This window comes from Protopterus annectens, chromosome 7.part0 (genome assembly GCF_019279795.1).
Source record: "Protopterus annectens isolate FY-2018-M chromosome 7.part0, PAN1.0, whole genome shotgun sequence".
Lineage (NCBI taxonomy): Eukaryota > Metazoa > Chordata > Ceratodontiformes > Protopteridae > Protopterus > Protopterus annectens.
Window position 1 is genome coordinate 1065734545 of NC_056739.1, and position 15091 is coordinate 1065749635.

Genomic DNA, 15091 nt, shown 5'->3' on the forward strand with positions numbered 1-15091 from the left:
TTTGGTGAATTGACCCACTTAGTGAACATGTTTTTCCCAATCGCTACTGGGATAAGTTACAAAAGACTGAGATAACACTATCCTTGGCAACCAGGAAATGATGAATCAAAAAGGATATGACAAGCGACTACACCAAAGTGGGGATGTACCATGGTAGAACAGTGCGTTAATGCAAAGAAAAGTAAACCATTTGAGTCAAACGCGACTTACTGATGTTCTTAATGGATTTTGCATTTCTACATGGATTCATGCCAGCAGAAGGAGCAAGATAAGGGATATCATAGATTTTTTTCAGATTTGCCACGTCTGAATTGAAGGAATGGACTACCAGGTGATATTAATTCTAGTGAGACCTTCCCTGGCCATCATAATGTTTCTAATGGTCATAAACAGAATCGTATAAATGAAAATCTAGACTTTGGCTTACAGATAAATACTCTTTTGTAAAGCTCACACAGACTAATAATGAAGAGATATTTACAGACACATATGAAATTAATTTATATAAAATAAAAGACTATATGCTAAGATACAAAATGCTGAAAATGGATAATTGTTATTTGAAAAAATGTATTAATCATCAGATTGTTCCAAAGGGATTATCAATTTATAAATATCCTAATAATATCTTTGAAGGCGCAAATTTTCATAAAGAGCTTATTAGAATATTTGATAAATGTGGGTTTGATATAATGAGGGCTGTCATTAAACAAAATGAGGTAGACATGGATATCATTTTTAAAAAGATAGAAACCAACAACAATAAAATAGTGGATACACTATGGCTGAAGAAAGAGAGAAATGCTATCATATCATGAAACAGGTAGATAATATGCGTAACTACTTATTAAAGAGAAAACACAATAAATTCAAAAGAGATAGGATAGAATATGGGAATATAGAAGTTATACAAAGCCACGTGATTTTAAATATAATAATAGACTTTAACAGAAAACACAAGGAGAAAACCAGGAATACTATGAGACAAGAGGAGATGATAGGTACAGACAAAGTAGAACACAGGATGATATGAACGTTAGTATTAATATTAATGACCCTTTAGAATTTCCACCGCTGAGAAGATCGGAAAGGCTGAAGAGCAAACAAGTATAGTATTACAGATATCTAAGAAAAAGGAGTGAGAGATGAAAATAAGATAATATCTAAAGTAAATAACACATAAAGAAATGGGCAGGGTGTTAGGGGTACCACGGTATCAATTTTCAACAAAGAAGAGACTATTACAAAAGAAGGGAATATATTTTCATTTAATAATTTTATTAACATTTTTAACTATAGTAGTTTGAATATTGATAACACTTTTTTTAATGTATTCATTAAAGGTTTTAAATTTGTTCCAAATAGAAAATATTATAAAAGTAAGATTCTTATAGACCTTAAGTTATTTATTAGAAAAATACATTTTGATTTTCTCTATCAATAGAATATGGTCAGAAGAAAATAAATTAAAGAAAAAGAATTTTTACAGTCCACCACTGTAGTTGAGAAAGAAATAAGAGCAAACACAAAATTTATCCCAACCTCTCTAACAATGAGAAAATACTTTTAGAACAATTAAGAAAGAACAAGTACATACAAATAAGGATACCTGATAAAGGAGGTGGAATGGTGATTATGGATACTGTACAATATATGGGTATAATGATGAAATTGTTAGGAAACAAGGACAAATACACACTAGTGTCTAAAAATGAAATTAATTTGGTATATTCTAAGATTGATTATTGCTTGAATGATCTTCTTATACTGAATGTTATTGATGTAGATACCTACAGTTTTTTACATACTGAGGAACCATTAATACCATCTATCTTTGGTATCCCCAAAGTTGATAAGAATGGGTAGATCCTCCAATGAGACCCATAATAGCTGCAAGTGGGCCAAAAACACATTCTTTGGTAATGTTTGTAGATCAAAAACTAAAAACTGATATGGAAAGAAACCTTCCATTTACTAAGACTTTTTGTTGGTGAATTTGTGTTTCCCATAAACCTCATTCCATCTTCTCCTGAACTTTATTCTGCATGTATTGTTCCCACAATTTCCATTTATTTCTATGCAATTTGCTCCTTCCCTTTTCTAAAGATCCCCTTTCCAGGTCTTTTATTTCTTTTATAATGTTCAGTAGTTCAAATAGAGTTGGTTTTAACTTTGAGTTCCATTTTCTAGTTAGTGCTTTTTTTTGGTAGTGAACAGAATTAAACTTAATAAGGCCTTACTATGTCTAGGCAATTCAGATCCAGTGTCCCACCTCAAAAGAATCATTTCCTTAGCTACAGCCATTTGCTCACTGAGTGTTTATGATGGAGTACTCTGTGGGGAATTTTTAAAAAATGCCAACTCATTACATCCCAAGACATATGAACCCAGACACCGCTTTCTTCCCCATCACACCTCGAGCATTTGCTGTCTACCTTAAGAAAAATTCTTTGAGTTCTGCTATGGGAATAAAAATAGATATGCAAATACTTCCAAGCAAAAATTCTAAACCTTCTGCACTTTGTTGCATACTTGGGAGCCATACATATGTCCTCCCAGTGTTCACTTGTAAATTACTTTTCCAGTCTGTCTTCCCAATCCTTTCTAACCTCCTTTGACTGATTCTTATAGTTATCATGCAGTATTTTATTTGCCCTACTAATTACCCTTTTTTAACAGCAGTTTCTTTTCTAGATTCAGTTAAAAACTCTACCAGAGCAGGCCTTTCAATTAAGAATTCCCTATAGCTTTCTCTTTGTCTGCACACTGATAGCAATCCCTGGTAGGGAAAGCAGTCTCTGGCCTGCAGTCCAAACATCTTCTTGGCCTCATCCCATTCTATTACCTTTTCCCTGTCTATTTATTCTGTATGGTTATTATTCTCCTTAAGGATCTGCATCCAGAATCACAAGCTCTCTTTATTTCTTAAATCCCCCACCCTTGCTTCATTATCATTCTTTCCATTTCACAGTGCAACCTTCTGCTTGTGTTATGGATATCAGCCATAACTGTGTAGCTCTAAATTATCACTTCAAATCAGGTAGTCCTAAAACCACCTTGTCCTGTTGGAAGGATTAGCTTATCATACGTAAATCTAGCTCTCTTTCCCTTGCAGATAAATTCCTTCAATTCTTTGTTAATTGCTGTCCGCAAATTCTTCTCCTCCTTTGGTTAATAAAATAAGGGACAAAAAAACATTTTCACTGATTGTATCTTACTATCCATATCCATAAAAATAGCTTCCAGTTTCTCAGTTTTCTTTTCTTTCTTTGTAACTATTATCAGTCCAACGTTAAATAAATTGCTGAATTCCTACCTTCCCTTAAACCTTACTCCTCCTTCTTGTGAATATTATTCTGCATGTAGTGCTCCCAAAATTTCTTTTGTTTAGTCTCTTCCCATAAATTCTAAGCTGCCATAACAGAAACCTTTTTAACCCATACTGCTAAATATATCATCTTATTGTAGCTCCATAAATATGGGTGCTGTGGAACAAGTTTGTGTGTGAGTACATAATTTACAGGTATATCCTTTTTTATCTTTGTTAATTTTGTATCCTGAAAAGACTTGAAATTATCTTAGAATGTTCCACAACACTGAGATGTATATATATATTTTTTTTGGATTTATCAAGTAGAAAATAACATCATCTGGCAAATTAAGCCATTTTTTATTGATTACTATACCAATTATATCCATGCATTTCTGAGACCCTTATTTTCTTTGCCAGTAAGTAAATATAAAGCTAATATCAAAGGGATAACAGGACACCCCTACCTGGTGTCGCTGTTCAAATACAACGTATCAGAGACAAAACCTCCCTCTTTAATTCTTGCCTCTGATCCTTCATATATTCTCCTAATTAACCATGTTACTGCATCAGGGAATGCAAATTCTGCTATTGCCTTACTCATAAAATCCCTGCTTGCTCTGTTGAATGTTTTCTCTGCATAAAGACCCACCAACAACACCAGTATTTTCTTTCTCCCTCTGGATCATCATTGTTCTATTAATGCTGTCAAATGTTTGCCTCCTCTCCACAAAGCCACAATGATCCATATCTATCAGTTTTGGCAAGATGTTTTCCATTCTTTTAGCTAGTATACATGTAAACACTTTATTATCATGGTTTAAAATTGAAATGGGTCTACATGAAGCTAGGTCTGATGGATCTTTACTGTCATAAGGTATTACAGCCACCACAGCTTTCATTCAACATACTGGTGCTTCCTCTCCTTTTAAAATACTGTTAAACAAAATCTTCCAGATCTTCTACAAGAATACCCTCTTTTCCGGGAGACTTTCATGAATATTGATTATACATCACCATTTTTATCTTATCTCCTCCTAACTTAACTGTTAATTGTTGAGCCCCATCTGCCTCTAACCTTGCCTTAATTAAGTCTTACATAAATATTTCCTTTTCTGCTCTTTCTTGATTTCCACATCTGTCTGCTTTATAGAAATGTTCATAATATTTACAAAACATTGCTAAAGGATCTGTGATTATTTTTCTTGTTATAGGCTCCCTAAGTATGGCAGCAACCCTTTCTGCTTTCAGTTGCCTAAGTTACTGTGCTAAAAGTTTTTCTGCTCTGGAGTTATTATAAAAAATAGTTGTTTAACAGCAGTCTTTCTATGCATCCTTACTTTCTTTAGCACTCTGCACTCTTGTTGAGTGAAATTCCTCTTATTCTGAAATACTTTAACCTGTATCAGCCCTTCTAAGTAATTTCTATCACTTCTTAATCATATCTCTTTATCTTTTATTTCTACACTATTTTAAACTCTATTTTAGCTGTATTCCAGTTACTAACTATAACTTCTGAAGATATTTCTAATTTCGCTAATATCTCTTTAATAATTTCCACTACCTGTTCCATAGAGTCCTCTCTCCTTAACAGATAGGTATGTAGGAAAGTTCCCTTGCCTCATTTTTATTTCATTATCCTACATTGTGTGTTGAAGCTTTCAGATAAATGCACATGTTCCTGTGAAATATCATTTCTTTCTAGTTTAGCTTTGTTATTGTACCTTGGAGAATTATATGTAAATTCTGTCCAAGTTCTTACTACTGAATTCACATCTTCCATAGCAAATATTTTTATGAATGCCTTTAGAAATCTACCCTGTTTACTTGTATTTCTGTTGTACCCCGCCTGATACATCTGTCCTCACTATAGCAAATCAAGTTCTAGTCCCTGCCTGTAAGTAATATCCGCTGGTGAAAACTGATGATTAGTTCAAATTTTTTTAAGCTCCATAATAGCAGTTTTAGGTGGAATATAAATACATGCCAGTGTAATCCTTCTTCCTTGCCAATAGCCCCTTACTACCACAAATCTAACATTATTATCTTTTCACTATTGGAGCCCTTCTTGCATTTAGTATAATTAGTCCTCTTTTCATTTGACCCTGATATTCTGCTGAATATCCATCCTGAAAATTCTTACTTTGTCAAATCCACATGCTCATTTCTTTCAAAATGTCTCCTGCAGCATTGCTGTTTGTACACCTCATTTTTTAATATAATTCAATACACTTTCCTTTTTGTCTATGCATGTAAGACCATTTACATTCCAAGGTAATGTGGATAGTGTAGCCATTATGGTAAAAAGCAGTTGTTCCAACCTATTATACATGGCAGCTTTTTTGTATTTCCAACTTTAGTATTACATGTACACATTTGCCAGGCTGATCGTTTATACAGTTGTTTCTTCTCATCTCTGTTTGAATCTGTGTCACATTTTCAAGGCATTTTTTTAATGAAAACCCTCAAAAAATACATTTTCATAACACCTCATCCCCTATTAACTTAGAAAAAAAACACAAAACTCATCCTCAAAAAATGAAGTTTAATCTTCAGGAAAGGAACAATTTTCCCATATCATAAGCTGCACCCATAGGCATTACCTAATCTAAAGTTAAGGTTACTGATGGTGAATCACATATTACAGTGTGTGTTCCCACATACACCGATTGCTGTCTGTTTTTTTCTTATCTCTATTCTCCTCCCAGATATGGCAAACAGCTTATATGCTTTAAGAAAACATTAACTTCTAGCCCTAAGAAAAAGTGTACTAGCTATTTTTAAACAAAACTACATTGTACACTATTCTGTTAAAGGGATTAAAGTATTGATGCTGCTAGGGAGGCTGCAGTCTCTTTTTCACTTCCTATAATTTCAAACTTTATTTTTCACGAAGTGCTTACCAGTGTACTTTTAAATTTTGCATTTCCCTCAGCAAAGAATGCTCAGAATTCTCAAGATTAATTGCATACACCTGCAGACAATTTGTTTTCATGTAAAAGTAGTCACCAGTGAATCTTTTTAAATTTCACTCAGAGCAGAATGTACAAATACCTTCAGCTGCAGACTTCTTGACAACAATTTTTAATATTTTCCCTTTTTCCACAGTTTTGTCATGATCAACACTTCATGCTGTTATGACTGCATCTTTACTTTTACAGGTCTTGGCTGCTTTCTCATGGCCAGGTTTGGGGCATACACTCAATGTCCCCTTTCTGTTATCAAATTCTGCTGTGGAATGTCAGTCCAGATGCTTATTTGTGCTTTCATACAATTAATTCAGACTGTTCCTTTCAGTTTCTCTTGTACAGTAGAAAATGTCAGGTTTTCTGTGCCTGCTCTGTCTTCTAACTAGCATTTTTATACCAGCTCTTCTTGAGAAGTCTTATATTCAACCAGCCATTTCTTCATTTCAGCTTCTGGTTTTTGAGTTTTAGCAGGTCATCTGGATTGCTTGTTAAAGCTCTTCTATTTTTCCAGCCTTCTGTCATTTGAGTTGATATACCTCTTCAGTGTTTCATTTATTTTAGTCACCTCTGAGTACATTTGATTTTTTTCCTGTAAATTACTTGAAGCCACTTGTTGTACAAAACCAAAGCTTAAACTGCGTTTAGCTGAACTTCTGCAGGAGTCTTCCCAGCCAGTATTTTTTGTTCATGTTTTTGATTGATTTTCTTTCAGTTTCTGTTGAGTTTCTTTTCAGTTATCCAGCAGTTTACATTAACTGAAATTTACTCAAGCTGACAATATCACTGGCACTATTTCTCAATTTTTTTTAAGTGAAAGAGCTGAAATTAAGCTGTTGATTAGTCTACAGACATTTTGAAAGTCCTGTTCAGTAAAGCTTTTGATAAAAGTATTTTGCTTCTGCTGAAGCTCAAACAAATTGGTCTGACTAATCAGTCATTAACTTGGCTAACTACTGTCTTAGTGATGTGCAGTTCAATATAAAAGTTAGAAAATGCACTGTCTAAACAAAGAACAGTGATCTTTGCAGGCTCTGACCTTAAAGTACTTGTATTTGCCTTATTTGAAAATGATGTGGCAGCACTGTGACAACCTACCTGTTTATACAATATGCAAACTATGGTTCTGTCTTTTCTTCAGATACTCACATCTTACAATCAGTCACCAAATTGCAGAATGCCTCATAGCAACTGAAAATGTGGATTTGTAATAGCTTTTTAAAGTTTAACACCAACATAACCAAGTTCATGCTGTTTGGAAGCATAAAATATGCCACTTGTATGTCTGTATTCCTGCAGATTAACACTAAAATTGACACTCCATTTGAGCAAGTATGTACTTCTACGTATATAAAGTTTCTGCTTGATAGTTAAGTGATATGCATGGAATATGTTTTCATGGCAGTCAAAAAGTCCACATTGATTCAGAGATTCTGTGATGCCTAAAGGACTTCTTAAACCCTTCCTCAAAGGTTTCTATGGCAAGGGGTACTTTAATCCCTTTATTGACTCTCAGAATCTCTAGCCACACTATGTTATGTCATAATGGTTTGGCTAGGCTTTCCTCTGTTTATAACACAATCACAAGAGTGGTGCTTCAGGCAACAAAGGAAACACCCCCAATAGAATGCAAACTCATCGATGCACTGAGTTGCTTCATAAATGACTTGTGACTTGCTGAGTTACATATGAGCCCATACAGTACACTAAAATATGCTGACGTGTAGCACATCTGCCTTTTTTTTTACCAGGAAGGTTTTCTTTTTTAAAGAAGATTTGAATCATTGCATTTGTATATACTGTATACATGCTGCTTCAATGCTCTAGACAACTGTTGTATGTAGTATTATGCTTTGACAGTTATACAGAGTTAGTGTACTTCTTGAATACTCCTTGGAAGAGGACTTGTGGCTTAATGGGAGTATTTATTTAATAAAATGAAAATTAATAAACAAATTGTATAATAGGTGATAATTTTTTATTGGACATGCATCATCAGTAAACCATTTGCATAGTATCTAGTTACACTACTGTCTGTGTTACTTTGTACAGAGAATAGAGACACCCTTAACCCTTCCCAAATAACACATTATGTTTTGATATTCTGGGAATGTGGGGTAGTCTGTGGGGTCTGCCTTTGCAAAATGTAATATAATTTATGGATGAAGTCCTGTCTCCTCAACCTATTAAGCTTCATTGAAAAGGTTATGGAGGCTGTGGACAGCGGTCCTTCTGTGACTCTCATGCTGGAATTATTGAAAAATTAGACAAATGTAATATAAACTCTGATGTTGTCCCCTGGATTACAAATTGGCTGTCCAACTGATCCCAGCCAGTGAATGTTTCTTGTACACTCTCTGAATGTAAAATAGAAATGAATGGTGTGCTTAAAGAATCCATGCTAGACTTCTCCTGTTTGACAGTTATTTTACAGACAGCCATGCCAATATACCAGAAGTGAGGTTGACCAAGTTTGCTAATGATTGCAAACTGGGTACCGTTATCCGTTCATCCACTGATACTAAACAGTTCCAGCAAGGGTTGAAATGTACACATACCTAGAATACTGAAATGGTCTAAGATTAAAGGCAAAAAAGTGCTGCATAGTAGTGTTTGGCAAAAAGCTTCTCCCATTTCATATGTTACAGATGGCACTTCTCTATAAACAAGAGAAAGTCATAGGACACCTGAATACTTGTGTGGACAACTCTCTGTCATTTGTTCATCATGTTTCCACCATAGTTAGGAAATCCTTTTATTTTATCCAGCTCATTTATTTACCAAGAGAATATATTCAAGAGCCAGAGAAGTCATCCTTACCTCCTGTATTCTTCTGTTATCACACCTGTTATTGAATTATCAGCTCCTTTGTTATGTACAAATCCAATCATATCACTCACCTGGAAATGCCTCAGGGATGTGTAACAAAGAAAATTAAAGGTCTGTAGGTTCATACGTGTCAGACTACCTGCCCTTGCAGGACATTTTAAGCTTAGCCAATTTCCCTTTTTGTGCTCAAATAACTTATCCCATTTGATTAAAGATTGGCCTTACCCATCCTCTGGTCAGTAATTATATATTACCCATTATGACAATAACTGATATCATACCATAAAATAATTTTAAGGGGCCCAAGAGTGGGATAAAGCATTTAGGAGCTGAATCAGTCCATTAGTAGTACAGGGAGCAGTCTTGGGGTAAACCTTCGGTTTCCCATCCGTAGATCTAAATTACACTTGAAAATGGACAGGGATGATCTTTGTTTTGAGTGGATGGGGAGTCTGTCCCATAGCAGTGGTATCCTCTGTGAAATATATCTCTCCCTCCAAACCATTCTGTTGATGTTGCAAAATAGGTTTACATCCCTAGACCAAGTATTGATGATGCTATTTGACTTGCTGATGTGCAGTAAATCCATCATTAATGGGTTGGATGATGCCTTGTATGCCAGACACATGTCATCTCTTAGCAGTCTGTAGGATACTAAGTATAGTGACAGAGCTTTGAGTCAGTCCATGTAGGACATGTTGTTTAGGGCTTGTATGCTTTTAGTAAGGTATCTTTGTGGGTGTTCCAGTTATTTCATATGTCTGGGCAGATACAAGCCAAATGGGGCATTATATTCAGTTATTGGCCTAATGAGGGCTGAGTAAAGGGGGACAATGACATTCATAGATCTAGGCACAATCCTTTCAACTTAAATCAACTATCCCACAAATTTAAAAAAGTTTCCTTATATTCAGTAGCCTACCAGCCTCTCTGAGGTGACGTGTCTAGATTTTTGAGCCATGAAAAACTCGATCTGATTTGTTCTCCAATTTCTTCTCAAAACAAGTACCTCTACAAATGCCTGCACTGCAGACCTGAACCTACACCAAAACATAAACAAGACTAGTTGGAGGACGAGGTTCCTAACACAGCATATTCCCAGCATCCTTCATGTTTGTAAGTCAATTTACTGTAAAATTTCTTCCTAAACTTTGCATAACATTAAGGTTGGTAGTATAACATTATAGGTGGTAGCAGTATTTGTCACAGACTGCATTTCATTATTAGAGAAAAAATGCACAGTTATTTCTGTTTGATCTGGCAATGACTCTGCTTTAAAGTTAGTACCAAACAGATTCTTAAATAATCTGTCCCTCAACTTTCTGAATATTGGGCATTCCAAGTAAAATGGGGTAGATATGTATAAAAAGTAAATAATGTATGATCATTTGACTTGGTCATTGAATAATTCACCTTTTGGACTTACTGATCTTGATAATCATAGACTCCCATGCAGGAACTGAAATTTATGACGTATAACTGAGCACAAGTCTCGATAGTGTATCATAAAGATAAGCTGTGTTACTGTCCCATACACAAGACTGTGCTTAAAAGTTTAGGTAAGCACTTATGCAAGTGTTATGTGTATCATTCACAGCCCAAACCTTCCTTATTATTCTTTTTTATACTGAGCATAGAGTTTGGACTTGCTGTAATATATTTTTTTCAGGTAAGACCTTAAATAGTTAAAACCCTATAAGTGTAATGCTTGCTCAACTTTTTTAACTAGTAGACTTACTGTGTTTCACTCACTCCACCATCTAGTTGTCTCCTCCCACACAACACTGCTGTTAGAATTATTAAATAAATGCTCAAATTATGAGATTTTAGTGGAAAACATAAGTGAAATTGTCAGTGGCTTTACAAGTAGCACACTCACCTTTGTTATTGGAAGATCAGAAGGCTGTAGGTTCTATTCCTACTCCAGGTGATTGGATTCATTTTCAAATTGCTAGGAATATGGTGGTGGGGGTTGGGGTTTCACTTCTGAGTGTGTCATCCTTCAAGTGAAAAGTTAACCATGGTCCCATCTGCCTGAATTGGTGGTAGCTTAGGTGGTTGTAAAAGATCCCACAACACCTCTCAAAAAAAATACTGGGAGTTTCCCAGTGCCCTGGCCAAATTACCCCTAGTAGTGTAAATACCACCTTGTGTCTCCTCTGAAAAGAGGTCACTAACCTTGTGGGACCAACCTGGTCAAGAAAGAATAAATAAATACAGTTAACATGTAGTGCTATTTTAATGGGGGCAACTTGATTTATTTATTTATTTTAAACAGGAAAACAGTGAAAATAGCTAGCAATATGTTATTGTCTTTTCACTGTTTATCAAAGATAAATAACTCAAAGTTACAGACAACAGTGGGCGCTGATGTTTGTGCACACAAGATCCTGTGTGAAAATGTCGATGAACTCTTTGAGTATCTAGAATCTTATCCCAAAAACGGGTCTATATCAGATTAACAAAGTTTCAGAACTTCGAATACCATATGGTCGACACCATATGATTGAAGTTCTGAAACTTAGAAACTCTTAAAAAACAAAACAAAACAAAAAAAAAAAAACAAAGTAAACTAAAAGTGGGGGGCTGCACCCCCCCCCGCTACTTAAATATACCAACTCGCACTTTAACTGGGAATGGCGCAGAAAGGGAAGATTTCCCTTTCCTACACTGTAGCGTGATCTCGGAGTTGGTATATTTAAGTAGCGGGGGGGGGGGCACAGCCGCCCTGCTTAAAGCACTTACTTTTTTTTTTTTTTTATTCAGAACTTTGATTATATGGTATTTGAAATTCTGAAACTTTGTTAAGCTAATATAGACCCTGAAAAACAGTACCTTCTCATAGCAGGGATTCCAAGTACTTAGATAAACTCCAGGGTACAGAACAGAATAATGAAATATGGTGGGGAGTGGTTAACATAAACGCATTATATGCTAATATTGAACATCAGTTTTGGTATAAAGTCTGTAGCACATATTTGAAATAAAGTGGGGAGTGGTTGATATCAAAGCTTTATAAACTAGTACAACAAATAAAAATTACAAAGTGGTATGAGCAGACTGGGTTCCCAAACAACTAGTATTTGCAGAAAAATATAGGAAACACCAGACCACAGCAGATAGTATCAAATAAAGCGCCAAAGTTTAATCCGCAGTCCAAAAATGGTGAGTGCTTTCGTAGCCAGAGCTACTTCATCAGACAACTCAATAAACTCCACAGGGATTTTTAAAAACGGAAACAGCCTATCAGTGTCAGTTTCCAATAAATCTTTTGGGTTTCTAATACCATGATGGGAATGGACCCCATTCCTAAGTCAAAGTAGGATTAAAGTTCATGAAATTAGTATGGTTTCACTCTTTGATGGCAGCCAAAAGTGCTTTTCGCAGCATCCGCAATGTGCCCAACAATGACTCCTTCTGCAATTTGTACAGAGTTACATGTATTGATAGCATATCTAAATATGATTGTAGACTCTTTTTTTTATAAGACCCGTTGCTCCTACTACTATAGGAACTGTATGGGTATCTTTCTTTCACATTGCTCTAGTTTCTGCTGGCAAATCCTGATATTTTATAACTTTATGTCTCAATGTACGCAGGACACTGTAGTCACTGGGTGTGGAGATTTCAATAATCAATGCTACTTTTGTCTTCTTTTCTTGGACCATTATATCTGTTTTTCTAGCATCTGTCTTTTGAACTGCTGGTAATGGATGATCCCATGTGATGTAGAATTCATCATTTTCTATGGTGCTTTGTGGCACATATTTCCAGTGTTTTTCAGGCACTTCAGTGCCATAATGTTTGCACAATCCCCAGTGCAGCAGTCCCGCCACATTATTATGCCTTTCAGTATACTGTCCTTCTGCCATTAGTATGTCGCAACCAGCAACGAGGTGTGCAACTGTTTCCAGTTCTGTTTTGCAAAACCTACATTTGTCTGTTTCTCCCACATAGCTCCAAAGCTAGCTACAAAAACAAAATCGCCACTAATTCCAAGGACAGCCACAAAGCATTCTGTAGCTATGTCAAGAATCTCGATGGCAACACCCAGATCTGCTCTGAGTTACAGCACAAAGGCACGAAAATTACAGAACCAACTGATATTGCCAACATCCTGGCAGATAGGTTCAGTGCTAACTTTACCCCCCTCTCACCCCCTAAAAGGCCCATATCTATACAGGAAGAATGCAGAGTCCCTGTAATCACAACTACGCAGGTAAAAGCTGCACTCTCTAAAGCCAAAAACACAGCATCCATGGGACTGAACAACATCCCAGGCTGCGTTTTAGACGAACTTCAGAACGAACTGGCTCCCCACTTAAGCACCATAATCAATAATAGCCTCGCATCAGGCTTTCTGCCCACTGAATGACGCACAGCAACAGTTATCCCACTCTACAAAGGGGGAGCCACCACTGATCCCTGGAACTATCGACCTATTAGCCTGATGAGCCTGGTCTGCAAGGCCATGGAACGTATCATCATGGAACTCATCAACAAAGACATTGGTAACCTCCAAACTCTGGATCCCACCCAGTTCGGGTTTGTGAAAGGCAGATCATGCCTCCTGAACCTGATTGACTTCTTTGAGGCAGTCACAAAAGTCATAGATGAGGGTAAGGTGGTTCACACAGCCTATCTTGACCTTGCCAAGGCTTTCGACACCATCCCCATTCTGGAATTATAGCTAAACTCACTAAACTAGGTATAAATCCCTACATCACAAGCTGGGTTGCCAACGGGCTCACTGACAGAACCCACACTGTAAAAGTTGAAGATTCCAAATCTGACCTCTAAGCAGTGACAAGTGGAGTACCACAGGGTTCCGTCCTGAGACCTCTCCTGTTTGGTATCTACTTCTCTGAAGTATAGGCTAACACGGAAGGCCTCTGGCTATTGAAGTTCGCAGATGACTGCAAACTAGGAGCTATAGTCAAGTCCCCAAATGATGTGGACATCCTACAGAAGGGCCTCACTGAGACAGATGCCTGGTGTCAGAACCATGGCCTCAAGCTCAGTGCCAAAAAGTGCAGTGTCATCCCCTTTGGTAAAAACTCTGTACCCATGAACTACCATATAGGCAGCAATGTACTTAACACCAAATGCGTGATAAGAGACCTTGGGACCCAGGTGGACAGTAGTCTCTCCTTTGATAGTCACATCGCCACAGCAGTCAGGAAGTCCTTCTATGTGGCACACCTCATCATAAAAGGGTTCTCATCCAGGAAAAAAGAGGTAATTGTTCCCCTCTACTCGACACTCATTAGACCCATTATAGAGTACAACGCCCCTTTTGGAATGTACCTCACAAGACATCTGCAGCAGCTGGAAAGGCCACAGAAGTACCTCACAAAGAGGATTACTGGCCTCAAACAAATGCCTTACACTGACCGCCTCAAAAAACTCCAGCTTTACTCTGTAGCATATCGCCTACTCCAAGGTGATCTCTGCTAACATATAAAGCTATGTCAAACCAAGAGCTGTTAGACATGCTACACCTAAAGAAATCTCAATCTCTCCGAGCTACACGCTCTAGGGACCTAAACCTTGTCACCACAATAAACAGGACATGTTGGAGGGATAGTTTCCTGTCCCAGAGACTTCCCATACTCTGAAACAGGCTACCCATCTATGTCAAATGAAGTTCTTCATTAGCACTCTTCAAGAAAAATCTTGATGAGTGGATGGGAAATAGGAAATACACCCCGGGGATCACTTCTGTGTCTCTGCTCGACAGTGGCACAGGAAAATAACTTTCTTGGGTGGCGTAACCAGGGAACCTTGTTGGCTAGGCTTATGTAGGCCCTTGGATCCATAGCCTAGTACCTACCTATGAACCTATGTTCAATGCACTCTGTAAACCAATGTGTATGTAGCCCACTATTTTGTGCTGCCAGTATTAATCTGTCATCTCTTGGTTTGAATTTGCCTCTCCTTAACCATTTCTGCATTCGTGCCTGATCAACATGAGGTTCTTCCAGAA

General features: G+C 36.8%; 1 protein-coding gene across 3 annotated transcripts in view; it reads left to right on the forward strand.

The window, feature by feature from the left end:
* Nucleotides 1–15091, forward strand: part of FBN1 (fibrillin 1) — a 4097759-nt gene that overhangs the window by 3416507 nt on the left and 666161 nt on the right. The gene's annotated exons all lie outside the window — the stretch shown is intronic.